A 12,767-nucleotide genomic window follows, 5' to 3' on the forward strand; every position below is an offset into this window, starting at 1 on the left:
TGATTGAATGATCCCATTTCTAGGCTTTTTGTTAGACAACCGGCAGCAGTGTATGAAGATTGATACAGAAGTGCTTGACTCGCTTTGCTGGATCATCAAATGGATTGATATTACTCTCCCTCTCTGGATGAAGACAAAGTAACTGTTATGATACTCAATACAAGAGCTTGTCAGAAGCGGAAAATCATCTGGTGTCGCTGGTTATGGGAGCGTTTCACGGACTGTCATGTGAATTTATTAGGCAGATGCAGGGCTATCTGATGCTGATGCTGAAAGCCAGAATTCGCACAGAGAAATCTCAAGTGCAGATTGAATTACAGACCCAGGCTGGTAGATGTCACAGCTTACAGCTTTATCATGATCAACACGCACACACAGACTGACACAAAATAACCGTCTTATTCACACACTGATGTATAAATATAAATAAATAAATGCATCGGGTGGTTCTTAGCCTCCATGTTCTACATTAAAATTGTGAATTATGCCACTTATACCACTTCATTGACAAGTTAAAGCTGTCATTGATATTTGGTAGTATTTGTGTGTGTAAATCACCTGTCTGTGTAGTATTTCTCTACTAACAGTAAAGCAGTGAGTTTAATTAAAAACAGCAATATTAATATAAATAATGTAGCTTTTCAGTAGTGAAGCCCGATTACTGTAATTTTTACACTCCCAGTCAAATGTTGATGTGAACCAGGTCATTCTTTACATACATATACTGCGGATATAAAAAGTCTACACACACTGTTGAAACAGCTGGTTTTTGTGAAAAAAATAAAATAAATGAAGCGAAATGAAGAAAAAACATATCAGAACTTTTGCACCTTTAAAGTAAAAATTGTCACTGAAAGCCAAAGTGACATATTCAGATAAAGAATACCACTTGCAAGTGTTCACTCCCTGAACTGATGCTCAATTGAAGCAGTGTTCGATTTCTTTTTACAGCACTCAGTCTGTTTGGACAGGAGTCTATCAGTTCACATCTTGACTTGGGAATATTTTCCAACTCTTCTTTTCAAACACATTCCAGATCTGTTAAGTTGTGAGGGCGTCTCCTGTCCTCGGCCCTCTTCTATAGGATTCAGATCTGAACTCTGGCTGGTTCATTCAAAAACATTCATCTTTCTTTACTGAAGCCATTTTTATTGTTGATTTTGATGTATGTTTTGGATCAATGGAAGCGTATGTGTGAGTTCTACTAGAAAGACTCTAATGCCACGTTGTTAATTTGCAATCCGGTATAGCCAATCACAGCTCGACATCAAATATAAATAGACTGATCTTACCATACTACTTTGCTGCCCGTAGGTGTCGTAGTGAAGTTCCCCTCCATCCTCCCCACCACCACCAGGATAGTTCCTGTCCACTCGTCCGGGGGGTAGGCTCCGCCCCTGCCTTTATCTTCAGGCAGGACCTATCAGCTAACTTCAAGACCTGGACGAAGGACGGGGCCTACGCCAAAGAACTTTGAGACAGAGCTTGTCGAGCTGCTATTGTTCAAAATAAAATTCATTCATATTTAAATTCTCCCACTGAATCTTTTTGGTAGAATTGTCATGCTGAAAGGTGAAAGTTCTCTTCATTTTTTTTTTTTAGCTTTGTAGCAGAGGCCACAAAATCATGAATGGTACTTGGAGCAATTCATGATTCACTAAAGCCCCAGTTCCAGCTGAAGAAAAGCAGCCTAATGCATGATGATGGTTGTCAAAATCTGATGATGACCTGTCAAAAAAACATATGTCGACAAAACAAAATTAATACCAGTGGCTCCTGGCAATACACTGAGGTCTTAAGAAGCAAAACGATCAGTCTATGCATGAAATTGAACATTATTTACAACATTTTTTACCTCTAATCCACATCCTTTGGCAAACGGTCCTGACCACGTTTATGACAGTCCGGTCATGGGTACCCCCTGGCCTGCGAGGGGCAATGGGGATATGTGGCAAGCAGGGCAGGGCCGAGAGCTGTGAGAAAGGAGCGAGGCCGGTGGCATGATTGTTAATGAGCGTCACCTGTGCGCCACTCAATGTATCTCTCATGGAGGGATAGGAGGAGTGACGACAGAGAAGGACGAGAAAGGACAAGGCCTGGATTTTACCTTGTGTTTTGTTTATGTTTGTGCAGCAGTTGTCTGTGAGGGGCTACCGATTTTTTACTTACTTTAAGATTAAAGTTTGTGAAACATTCGCCGTACTCTCCTTCCCAGAGCAACTAACCTCGTTACATTGGTGCTGAAACCCGGGAGGAAGGAGTGACATGCTGTCGGAGAGCCCTCGCTGCTGAGGGGGATCGCGGTGCTGAGGAGGTCGGGCAGCACGAAGGAGCGGTGACCGCCAGTGGCTGCACAAGGCGGTGGTGCTGGAGCGATTGATCAACAGGTCGGACGAGGAGGTGGAGGAGTTTCAAACCATCCACCCAGTGCCATTGCATGGCATCATGAGTGAGGGCCTCTTGGCTGGTTGAGGACTGAGCGGCAGTGTGTCTGGGAACCAGACCAAGAATTTTTTTTCCTCTCTTGTCTCTGTCTCTCCTCATCCTTCTATCTCCTTTTTCGCCTCATCTGTCCTTAACCCCAGGTGCTGCGGCTGCCGTGATGGGTGGAGTAGAGCACAGTCTGCGGCTGCAGGGCGGGGCCGAGAGCTGTGGGAACGGTGGATAAAAGGAGGAGTGATGACAGAGAAGGACTGGATTTTACATTGTGTTTTATTTATGTTTGTGCACCAGTCGTCCACGAGGGGTTGCCGCTTTACTTTCATTTTGTTGTTTGAAAGAGTTACCTTGAATGTTTTCCAGTTCCCGCCTCCTTCTTCCTTGAACAACTAACCTTGTTACAGTCTTGTTTGCCTGTGTTTTTTTGGACTTTGTTTTATGTTTGGATTGGTTTCCCATGTTTTTGACCCTGTACCTGTTCATGGATTATGACTGTGGATTACCCTAAATAAAAGCTAAGTTTGGATCTTCAACCTGTGCTTCAGAGCAGTTTCATAACAGAAGACTTCACCATGTACAGATCCAGTAGCCGTTTGAGATCAAGCCCAATCATGGACCCAGTCGATCAGCTTCTACACCTTCGACAGAGAGACTTGTCAATTGAGGAGTACGTACATCAGCTCCAGTGGTGTAGTCGGGGCCATACGCATGTATACGCCGTATACTTACTTTTTGCCCAGGGCTGTTTGCATATTACGACTTCTAAGGATCAGTATTTGTGTATACCCACTTGTTTTTTTGCTTCGAAAGTCCATAATCTGTTGTCATGTTAGCTTCCCCTTTAACTGTGTGTCCAATGCTGTTGTGTAAACTTGCTATTCTTTGTTGTAATTGGTGCATTAGCATTTCCATCATTCTACCTTTTCCCGCCCATCATCGACTATAAAAGCAGGCTCGACGGTGCGTGTTTGCGCTGCAGTGAGAGAACTCCGATCAAAGCCGTGTGTTTGAGAGGTGCATTTAGAGCAGTTCTCTCACTGCAGAGGACATGCCGCAAGAAATATGGTGGTGAGCGAATAAGACTATTAATTAATTATATACATCATGCATTCGGAGCTTTTAAGTGCTAAGTTCCCGTACAAACTGAAAAGACCAATTATCAGCACAACTGAAGCCCGGTTTATTTAATGCATCAGTGGCGTGCGAATCATATAGGCCTACTCTGAATCTTATAAGGCTCCAAAAGTGTGATAAGAATTCTACGAGCCATTCCTATCGTGACACTGATGATAAAATGCTATCCATTTGAATTCTTTTGAGAGTTAAACACTTTGAAACGCTATAGAGAAAGTCAAACAAGATCTAGACTGATGAACAAAATAAACAAACGACTGATGTTTATTTATAAATGAAATTGACCTATATTTATAGCCTGCATGACGTCACTGGAATGCGTCGTAGGTGAGGCTATAACTAGATGTGCCGCAGGTGCATCTGCAGGTCTTTTGTCTTCAGAGGCCATACTGTGAAGTGTGTTAAACAGCTCATGCTCAAACTCTTTACTGCCTTCATCACTTTGTTACGGAAGTTAGGATTTGACAGGCAGTGCGCAGAACTTTAACTCCCTTTGTTCCTTTTTCAACTCTGTCTGACAAGTGAAAAGTGAACACACATCTCGATTATATAAAGTTGTTATAATTTCGAGAGAAAGTCATGGCTGAACAAAGCAAATGGTGTGTGTCTCCGTGTTTGCGTTCCATCACCGAATTGGACCCAGTAAAAAACTCGTTAAATTTCGAGAAAAAAGTGGCGAGAGACAGGTCCATCCCTATTGCTCTCTCTCTCTCGGGATCGCGATGTCCTTTTGCCGGGACCGAAGCATGCCTCGGCGCTTCTTCAGCTCAGGCAGAGGACACTGAAGTGTTTTCCATTGGAATGGAATGGAATGTGAGTTTGTCTGTCTCTGAGCGTTCCTCCCATCATGATAAAGCAAAAGGGAACTGCTCTGGGTGGTCACTCATGCAGTGAAAAAGTCGGACTAGTCAGACCCCCAAAGCATTTATAAAATAAATATGTGTCTTTGTGCCCGTGACGTCGACCCTGTCGACTATCGCGGGTGCGAAGGCACGTGTTTATATGATGCTGCCTCAGATCGGAGAGACGCTCGCGTGCTATCTGCAGTTCCTGTACCTCAGGGTGATTTGTATCCCCAGATATCTCAATGTTAGAGAATATCTACTGTCCAGACCAGCATACCGACGGGGGAGTAGAAACTCCACCCGATGTAGTGAAACAAATCTGGTAAAGATTTTATGAAACAGAGATGGACCTCTTCGCCCCCCAACAGGCAGTGCAATGTCCACTCTACTTCTTTCTGAGTCACCCAGCTCCCCCTGGGTCTGGATGTGATGCACATACATGGCCCAGAATGTGCCTGTATTTGTTTCCTTCGGTTTCTATGCTCCCAGGAGTTCTAGCCAAAGTTTGCCAACAAGGGACTTGCCTCTTGCTGATAGCGCTGAACAGAACTGGCTGAACAGAATATGGTTCTCGGAGATAATATCTCTCTTTGACGACAATATTTCATCCCTAGCTGGAGATGTGGAAACCTTCATGTTTGGCCCCTGAGAGGAACCAACTGTGGGACACAGGACTTTCACCTGATGTTATTGAGACCATTTTAAATGCTAGGGATCCCTCCACTAGATCAAGTTATGCCAACAAATGGGGTGTCTTTGAAAGATGGTGTACTGCACACAATGCAGATCCAGTTCCAGCTACAGTTCTGAACTTCCTGCAGGAAAAAATTATCAACAGGTACATGCCCCGCCACTCTCAGGGTTGCTGTGGCCGCATGTGGCCGCAAGCTCTCTCGGCTTGCCAAAAAAGATATTTTTTCATTTGAGACTCAGTGTGCCTATAAAATCTTAGCTCCCTGGAGGGGTCATTGATCCTCTGGGGTCTGAGGGTGTTTTTGGGCCTTGGAGAATTTTTGACATGCTCTGATATTTTTTTCAGTTTCTCATAAATATATTAATGGCTAATGTCTGATTACACTGTATTCAGCACAAACTGGGCTACAATAATACATGAGCAACATATGTACATTAGGGGTGTAACAGTACACAAATATGACCGTTCAGTACGTACCTCAGTTTTGAAGTCATGGTTCGGTATGGGTTCGATACAGCAGGGGGAAGAACAATAAACTTTTATTTTTTTTTTATTTTATTTTTTTTTTTTTACAAAAGTGTCTCTGTGTTTAAATAAATTCAATTATAACAAAAATTTTCTTAAGGATAAAAAAAATCTATCTTGGCTAATGCTGAATGCTGTAAACTATACAGGGAGCCCTTACTTACACATTACTATAATACTAAAGGTTACAGTTAACAACAGAGCCCAAACCATTTTAGATATAATAATCAACACTCTAACAGGTTAAGTAAATATAAAAAATATACTAATATAGTGCATATATGAAATGCTCCCCTCTAGAGTTCAGTTCTCTATTCGTTCTATCTCAATTTGCTGTCGACACTAAATGCTTGAGACACTAATGCTACATGAGATATTATTCTCAAGCTCTTTTGTTGATATCTTTCCACAGTTGAAACACTGGTTGAGAAATTACACGTAAACATATCGATTGATTGTCTCTTCTTTTGCGCTTTTCATTGGTAGCAAACAGTGTTGCATTACCACGTGTGCCTCCTTCTGGACTGGAGTGTGGATCGCCTGTGACCGTCTGTATTCGTCATGTGACTGCATGCGCCAAATCGCGACATCCGTAACCTGCCAATCCGGGATGAATACATGCTAAAGTAATGTTTATGCGTGGTTATTGAAAAAAGAATAAACAAATAAGTCACTGAAATAAGGCCATATAACACATAGTGAACATTTGTTCACAAGACTTTTGAGAAGTTTTCTTCAAAATAATGTAAAAATCATCTGCCCACTAATTCACATAAAACAATATAAAAATTTAAATTTTGTAAGACACTTGTTTAGCAGGGCCATATGCAAGTAGGCATGAATTATCATTAAAAATGATGTGATTCACACCTGGGAAATCATGTTCAAATATATAAGTGAACATCACATATCTGGCATTTACAAAGTGTTTGTAAATGTTTTGTTTCTGTGCATTGGAGGGGAAAAAAAATCCTGCTTCCAGTCAATAATGTCACAGACACGCCAGGCTCTTCACTCAGCCAATCACGTCGCACTCCCTCACCAGAGTTCTGATCACACGCACCTGACACTCATCACCATCCCAATCAGCAGCACCATAAGAGATACTCACAGTCACTCAGTCATTGTCTGGTCTCGTTAACGCATACTTACCTGAATGCTTACCTTGCGGACTACTTACCTGACTCCATCGTGTTTCCTAGATCCCCAGTGTTCTCCAATCCTCCATGAGTGTCTCTGTGTGTCTTCAGTGCCACGTCTATCTGCCGTCCTCGTATCCTGGAGAGAAGATCAAGTCAAGTATCACTGTCTTGATAATAATCTGCCTAGAACTTTATCTGCCATCACTCACCTGCTCAATGCTCACTGCTCTGGTTGTCTCAAATAAACATTGTAAACTGTACCTGTGTCTCCGACCTCATCTGTATGTAACAGAAGACCGGACCAAAACTGCTGAACAACCACAATGAGCACTGCAGATCCATTTCAAGACCTGGTAACAGCACTTCGTCGCACTCTCACCAGTTCATCCACACCAGCAACACCAGTGAGCACTTCCGCATTCCACGCTGCATCTTCTTCGCTGTCTGTGATCGCCAGTCCCATGGCCAAACCGGCGCCCTTCTCTGGCTCGGCGGAGGATTGCAACGGATTCATCTTGCAATGTTCGCTGGTTTTGGAGATGCAACCGCACTTATACCCTGACGATAAAGCGAAAGTCGCTTTCATGATTCAACAACTAGATGGTAAAGCACTCCGCTGGGCAGAACCCCTTTGGACTCAGAACAGTCCCGTCATGCAATCACTCTCAAGTTTTATAAATCACTTCAAGGAAGTCTTTGGAAAGCCATCATGGGATTCTTCCATAGGTGAGAGACTGTGCAATTTGAAGCAAGGTGCCCTGTCTTTTTCTGATTATGCCTTACAGTTCAGAACCCTAGCGGCAGCGAGTGGTTGGAACGAACAAGCCCTCATCTCCAGATATCGTCAAGGTCTGGATCCACATGTGCGGTTGCATCTCGCTGCATACGAGGATACCATCAGGCTCGAGAAGTTCATTCAACTCTCTTTAAGATTCGCCACTCATATGCAGCTGTGCATCGAAGAGCACCAAAACCAGCAACTGTTTCCACCATTCCTCCGCCAGCCCGAATCTGTCAGCTCCCCAGAACCAGCCAGCAACGAAATGCAGATCGACAGATCACGTCTTTCGCCAGCTGAGCGACACAGGAGGCTGACCCAGGGTCTTTGTTTGTATTGTGGCCATCCTGGGCATTTCAGAGCTGAATGCCCCACTCGTCCAGTGCGATATTTCACGAGTTCACACTTACAAATAAGTCAGGTAAATAAATTGGTAAACGTATTTGGCGTGCTGTCCGGGGAGAGGGCTCCGAGCTCGGTAATCGCCCGAACACAGAGTACCCCCCCCTTTTAGATTATATGAAGTAACCAGAGAGTGTGAGGAGACGGGGTGGTGGAGGGATTCTGGAAACTGTCGAGGATCCTTGGGTGAGTTTTGACTGTGATTATATACAGGCCTGAACTCATGCTGATTGGGTAGATACGTGATTACAGATTGTTGACAGCTGGTTGAGATGACGTAATCATTAAGATGACGTAATGATTGGGTAGGTTATTTGACTTGTTCCTCCTGAACTACGTTAATGAAACATAATTTCACGAGTTCACACTTACAAATAAGTCAGGTAAATAAATTGGTAAACGTATTTGGCGTGCTGTCCGGGAGAGGGCTCCGAGCTCGGTAATCGGCCCGAACACAGAGTACCCCCCAAAAAGCAAGAGTTAACTACGGACAGCAGCCGGGAACTGAAACTGTGACCCCCCCCCAAAAAATATAGAAATAAGGCTGATGTTTTGCAAGGAGAAAGCTGTCTGCGTGATCGGGAAGGTTCTATCTGACGGGAGTTCATACTCACAGCACAGCGAACCGATGAATAACCTCTTCGACCGGTAAACTAAGATAAGGTTTAAATGTTTTGGCTGGTGGCGCCTGCAGCATCCGACGGGAGTTCAATACTCGCAGCAATCGGACGGTTAACCCCTGCTGATGGTGGGTGGATGTTTAGAAATTTTAGATTGGGGCTCTTGCGGCATCCGACGGGAGTTCAATACTCACTGCAATCGGACGGTTAACCCCTGCTGATGGCGGGTGGATGTTTAGAAATTTTAGATTGGGCTCTTGCGGCATCCGACGGGAGTTCAATACTCACTGCGATCGGACGGTTAACCCCTGCTGATGGTGGGTGGACGTTTAGAAATTTTGGATTGGGGCTCTTGCGGCATCCGACGGGAGTTCAATACTCACTGCGATCGGACGGTTAACCCTGCTGATGGTGGGTGGACGTTTAGAAATTTTAGATTGGGGCTCTTGCGGCACCCGACGGGAGTTCAATACTCACTGCGATCGGACGGTTAACCCCTGCTGATGGTGGGTGGACGTTTAGTAATTTTAGATTGGGGGCTCTTGCGGCGTCCGACGGGAGTTCAATACTCACTGCGATCGGACGGGTAAGCCCCGCGAGAAGGTTTTAGCGAGTTGGTTTAACTGATGAGGGTTTGGTGTGCTTTTTTGATGTGGAAGCGGTTAGATCTGATGTAGCTTTTGAAGGCTTCGGATGACCAACGACCGAGAGCTTGGATCTGTTGCTGGGAGAGACCTTTTTGGGCAGATGGTTCGTGGGGAAAAAGCTTCAAAGATCGAATTGAGAGAAGCGTCAAGCAGTGGTCTCATAGAGTGGTTTATGGGAAGATTAATTCTGAATAGTGAGGTACTGGCGTCGGGTTGGGGTCCGCTTCTGGAGCCAGCTGTCTGAATTTCTGGAAAGCAAAGCGTGAGAGAGAGTCAGCAATTTCATTTTTTGACCCGGGTACGTGCTTAGCTGTTATGATAAATTGATCGCAAGCTGCTATCCAAATAAGGCGTCTTAGGAGTGGCATCATAGCTGGTGCATGCGAGCGGGTTTTATTAATGCAATGCACCGTTGCTTCATTGTCGCAGTAGACGATTATGTTGTTTGTGGACCATTCTTTCCCCCATAGAAAAGCTGCGACGACGAGAAGATAAAGTTCAAACAACGCTGAAGAGGCTGGGAAATGCGTCGCATCTAAGAGCTGAGGTGGCCAAGTAGATGCGAACCAACGGCCTTGATAAAATCCCCCAAAGCCAATGGAGGGAGCTGCGTCGGTGTAGAGCTGAATATCGATTGGAAGGGACACCAACATATTATAGAAAAAGATAATCCGTTCCACTGTTTAAGGAAGGTTATCCATAATTTTAGTTCGTCACGGCATGGATTAGATAGGGAGATTTGGTCTTCTAACGCAGCGACGGAGGATGCGAGAGAGAGAAGATGCGAGATGAAAGGGCGGCCTTGCGGGATTATACGCATAGCGAAGTTTAGGTGGCCGAGCAGAGACAGAAGTTCGCGCTTTGAGCAACTTGGGCTGTCTAGCAACGTGGAAGAGACCAGAATTATTCTGTCGATTTTCTCTTTCGGTAGAGAGGCCTGGAATTTGACGGTGTCCAGATTGATGCCCAGGAATTCGATGGACGTGGCTGGGCCACTGGTTTTGTCCTGGGCGATTGGAACTCCCAGCTCGGAAAAAACCTTTTGGACTGTAGTGAGATGCGCTGCTGGGATGGCATCAGGAGGCGAAATTATTAAGAAGTCGTCGAGCAGGTGAATAAGGTAAGGAATTGCGTAGTTGTTGGAAAGAATCCAGCAAATTGCTTCTGACAGCATGTCAAAAATCTTGGGCTGCTTTTGCAGCCGAAGGTTAGGCGGACGGCGAAGTAATATTTTTCATGCCAACGGACGCCAAATAAATGCCAGGAGTCTGGGTGGATGGGCATCACTTTAAATGCTGAAGTAATGTTGACTTTGGCGAGCCAAGAACCACGACCGGCGTTTTTGATTAACAGTATTGCTTGGTCAATATCATGGTACTGAAGAGAAAATTCTTCGAGTGGAATGAGGCTGTTTATGCTTGGAAACGGAGAATTGTGCGGGGCTGAGAGGTCGATTATTAAACGTTTTTTACCGGAGAATTTCCGAATATCAAAAGGTCCGATCATGAAGCCAGAATTAACTTCCTTATTGATCAATTCGTCCACTGTGTCGGGTTCTGTAAGAGCAGATTGAAGATTATCACAAATCATATTTTGTGAGGGAATGCTTTCTAGACCTGGTTCAAAACCATGTTCGAGACCAGACAGCAAATATTTGGTAAATTCGGGATCGGGGTGCTGAGACAATTCAGATGACAGACGTAAAATATTCACAGGAGTCGACAAGTAATTTTTGGAATTTTTATTGGTAGATTTTTGTACAGGGCATACAGTGCGGGCGTGGGCGCCGCCGCAGTAATTGCAAATATGCAAAAAACGACAGCGATTTCTTAGGCAGCCGCCTGTATTGAAGTGGTTGCAGACCTGACGTCTGGAGGAAAAAGCTGCGCCTCTTCCGAATGAGTCGGAGTTTGTAGCTGGCCGTGGAACGTAACTCGTTGATTTCTCTTCGTTGGGGACTGGAATAGGAGGAATTGACGGATTTACTTGGGGACAAGTCATGGTGGAATGGGCGAGCAACCTACAGACTGCGCAGGAAATATTTCGAACGCCCAGGAAGATTTTATTGTGGAGATCAGTGTCCAGCGCGCCCCAGTAGGGGCACTGATTCCACTGAGCGATACGAACGGCGCATTTTGCTGAAAACAGCTTGTGGTAAGTGTAAAAATGAGATCCCCCATAGGATAACGGGAGCTCTGCCACTATCGCGAGATAGTCATTCAGCTCGCGTCTCCTATGGGGAAAACAGCACAAATGATTTCGGTGAATCTACTGAATGCGATGCAAAATTCAGAAAATGAAAGGATTCGGGATGAGGAATTATTTGGATTTTTTAAAGTGACTGAAAAGTCACCACAATTAATCTGGCGATTAGAATCAGATGGGGGAAGCAGGGAAAGGAGTGATGATAGATCGATGTCTGCACCTGATAGAATCTGCGCTCTGATATTGCCGGCGACAGGGGGCGGTTCCAAAGCGATGGCGTTTGGAGGAATGGGCATCGGTGTAGCTGTGAACAAAGAAAATTGTGATTTTGCCTGAGGGAGAATGTTTTGAGGGAGAAAATCCGGGGCCGACACTGAAAACGGAGGCAGCCTCGCGCTTGAGATGGCACCTGGACCTTGGGAAGCGACAGGGAAGGAGAGAGAAGGTTGAGGTAAAGAATAAAGCGGCTGGGCCTGTGCCGCTAACGGAGGCATCCTCACGCTAGGGCTGCTGTAGGCCACAGCTGGGGAAAAGTGTTAGCGAGAGGGGAAGGAGAAGGAAAAGTTGTTCGGGCTTGCGATTCTTGCGGAGGCAACCTCACGTCAGGAGCCGCAGGCCACGAACGTTGAGGAGAATTCGAGACAGTGAGCAGTACAGGTTGAGCCTGCCCCGCTAGCGGAGGCAGCCTCACGCTAGGGGGAAGACAACCACTGGTAGAGGCGGGTAATTCCGTACGGGGGGCGGTGCTGGAGAAACCCGCGGAAAGAGGCTGAGTAGAAGGAGGAGGGTGCGGCGTAGCAGCGGCGGAATCTGGGGCTCGGCCCAGGCTCGCTGAAGGCCCGCTGCCCTTATCAGACGATCGGCGTTGAACTGGTCTTGCTGTAGAGGAAGACTGAGTTTGAGAGGTACGTGGTTTTTTACCTTTGCTGCTTGAAGTCATTTTCTTAGAGGGAGAAAGGGGTTTAAAGGGAGCGCAAGTTGACTGCAGGCTTGAATATAATTTATATAACTCGGATTTATTCATCCGGCTCTATTATTGCCAACCTTACTGCTGCTGATGTTTGTATTCCAGTTAATGCCTTCATCCACTCTGGGTCAGCTGGAAATTTCATCTCCGGAGCCCTCTGTCGCCAGCTCAACCTCAAGACCATCAGTTCTCCGAAAGTTTACCAGATCCATGCGGTAACTGGTCGTCCTCTCCATCAAGTACGTCACATGGTGGGACCTCTTAACCTACAGATTGGCGTTCTTCATCAAGAGGAGATTCATCTGCTGGTTCACGAGTTCACACTTACAAATAAGTCAGGTAAATTAATTGGTAAACGTATTTGGCGTG

General features: G+C 45.3%; 1 pseudogene; it reads right to left on the reverse strand.

The window, feature by feature from the left end:
• Window positions 1–9,339: 9,339 nt before the first annotated feature.
• On the reverse strand, window positions 9,340–12,371 carry LOC125243617 (annotated as a pseudogene).
• Between the last annotated feature and the right edge of the window lie 396 nt (window positions 12,372–12,767).

This window comes from Megalobrama amblycephala, linkage group LG13, assembly GCF_018812025.1.
Source record: "Megalobrama amblycephala isolate DHTTF-2021 linkage group LG13, ASM1881202v1, whole genome shotgun sequence".
Classification (NCBI taxonomy): Eukaryota; Metazoa; Chordata; class Actinopteri; order Cypriniformes; family Xenocyprididae; genus Megalobrama; species Megalobrama amblycephala.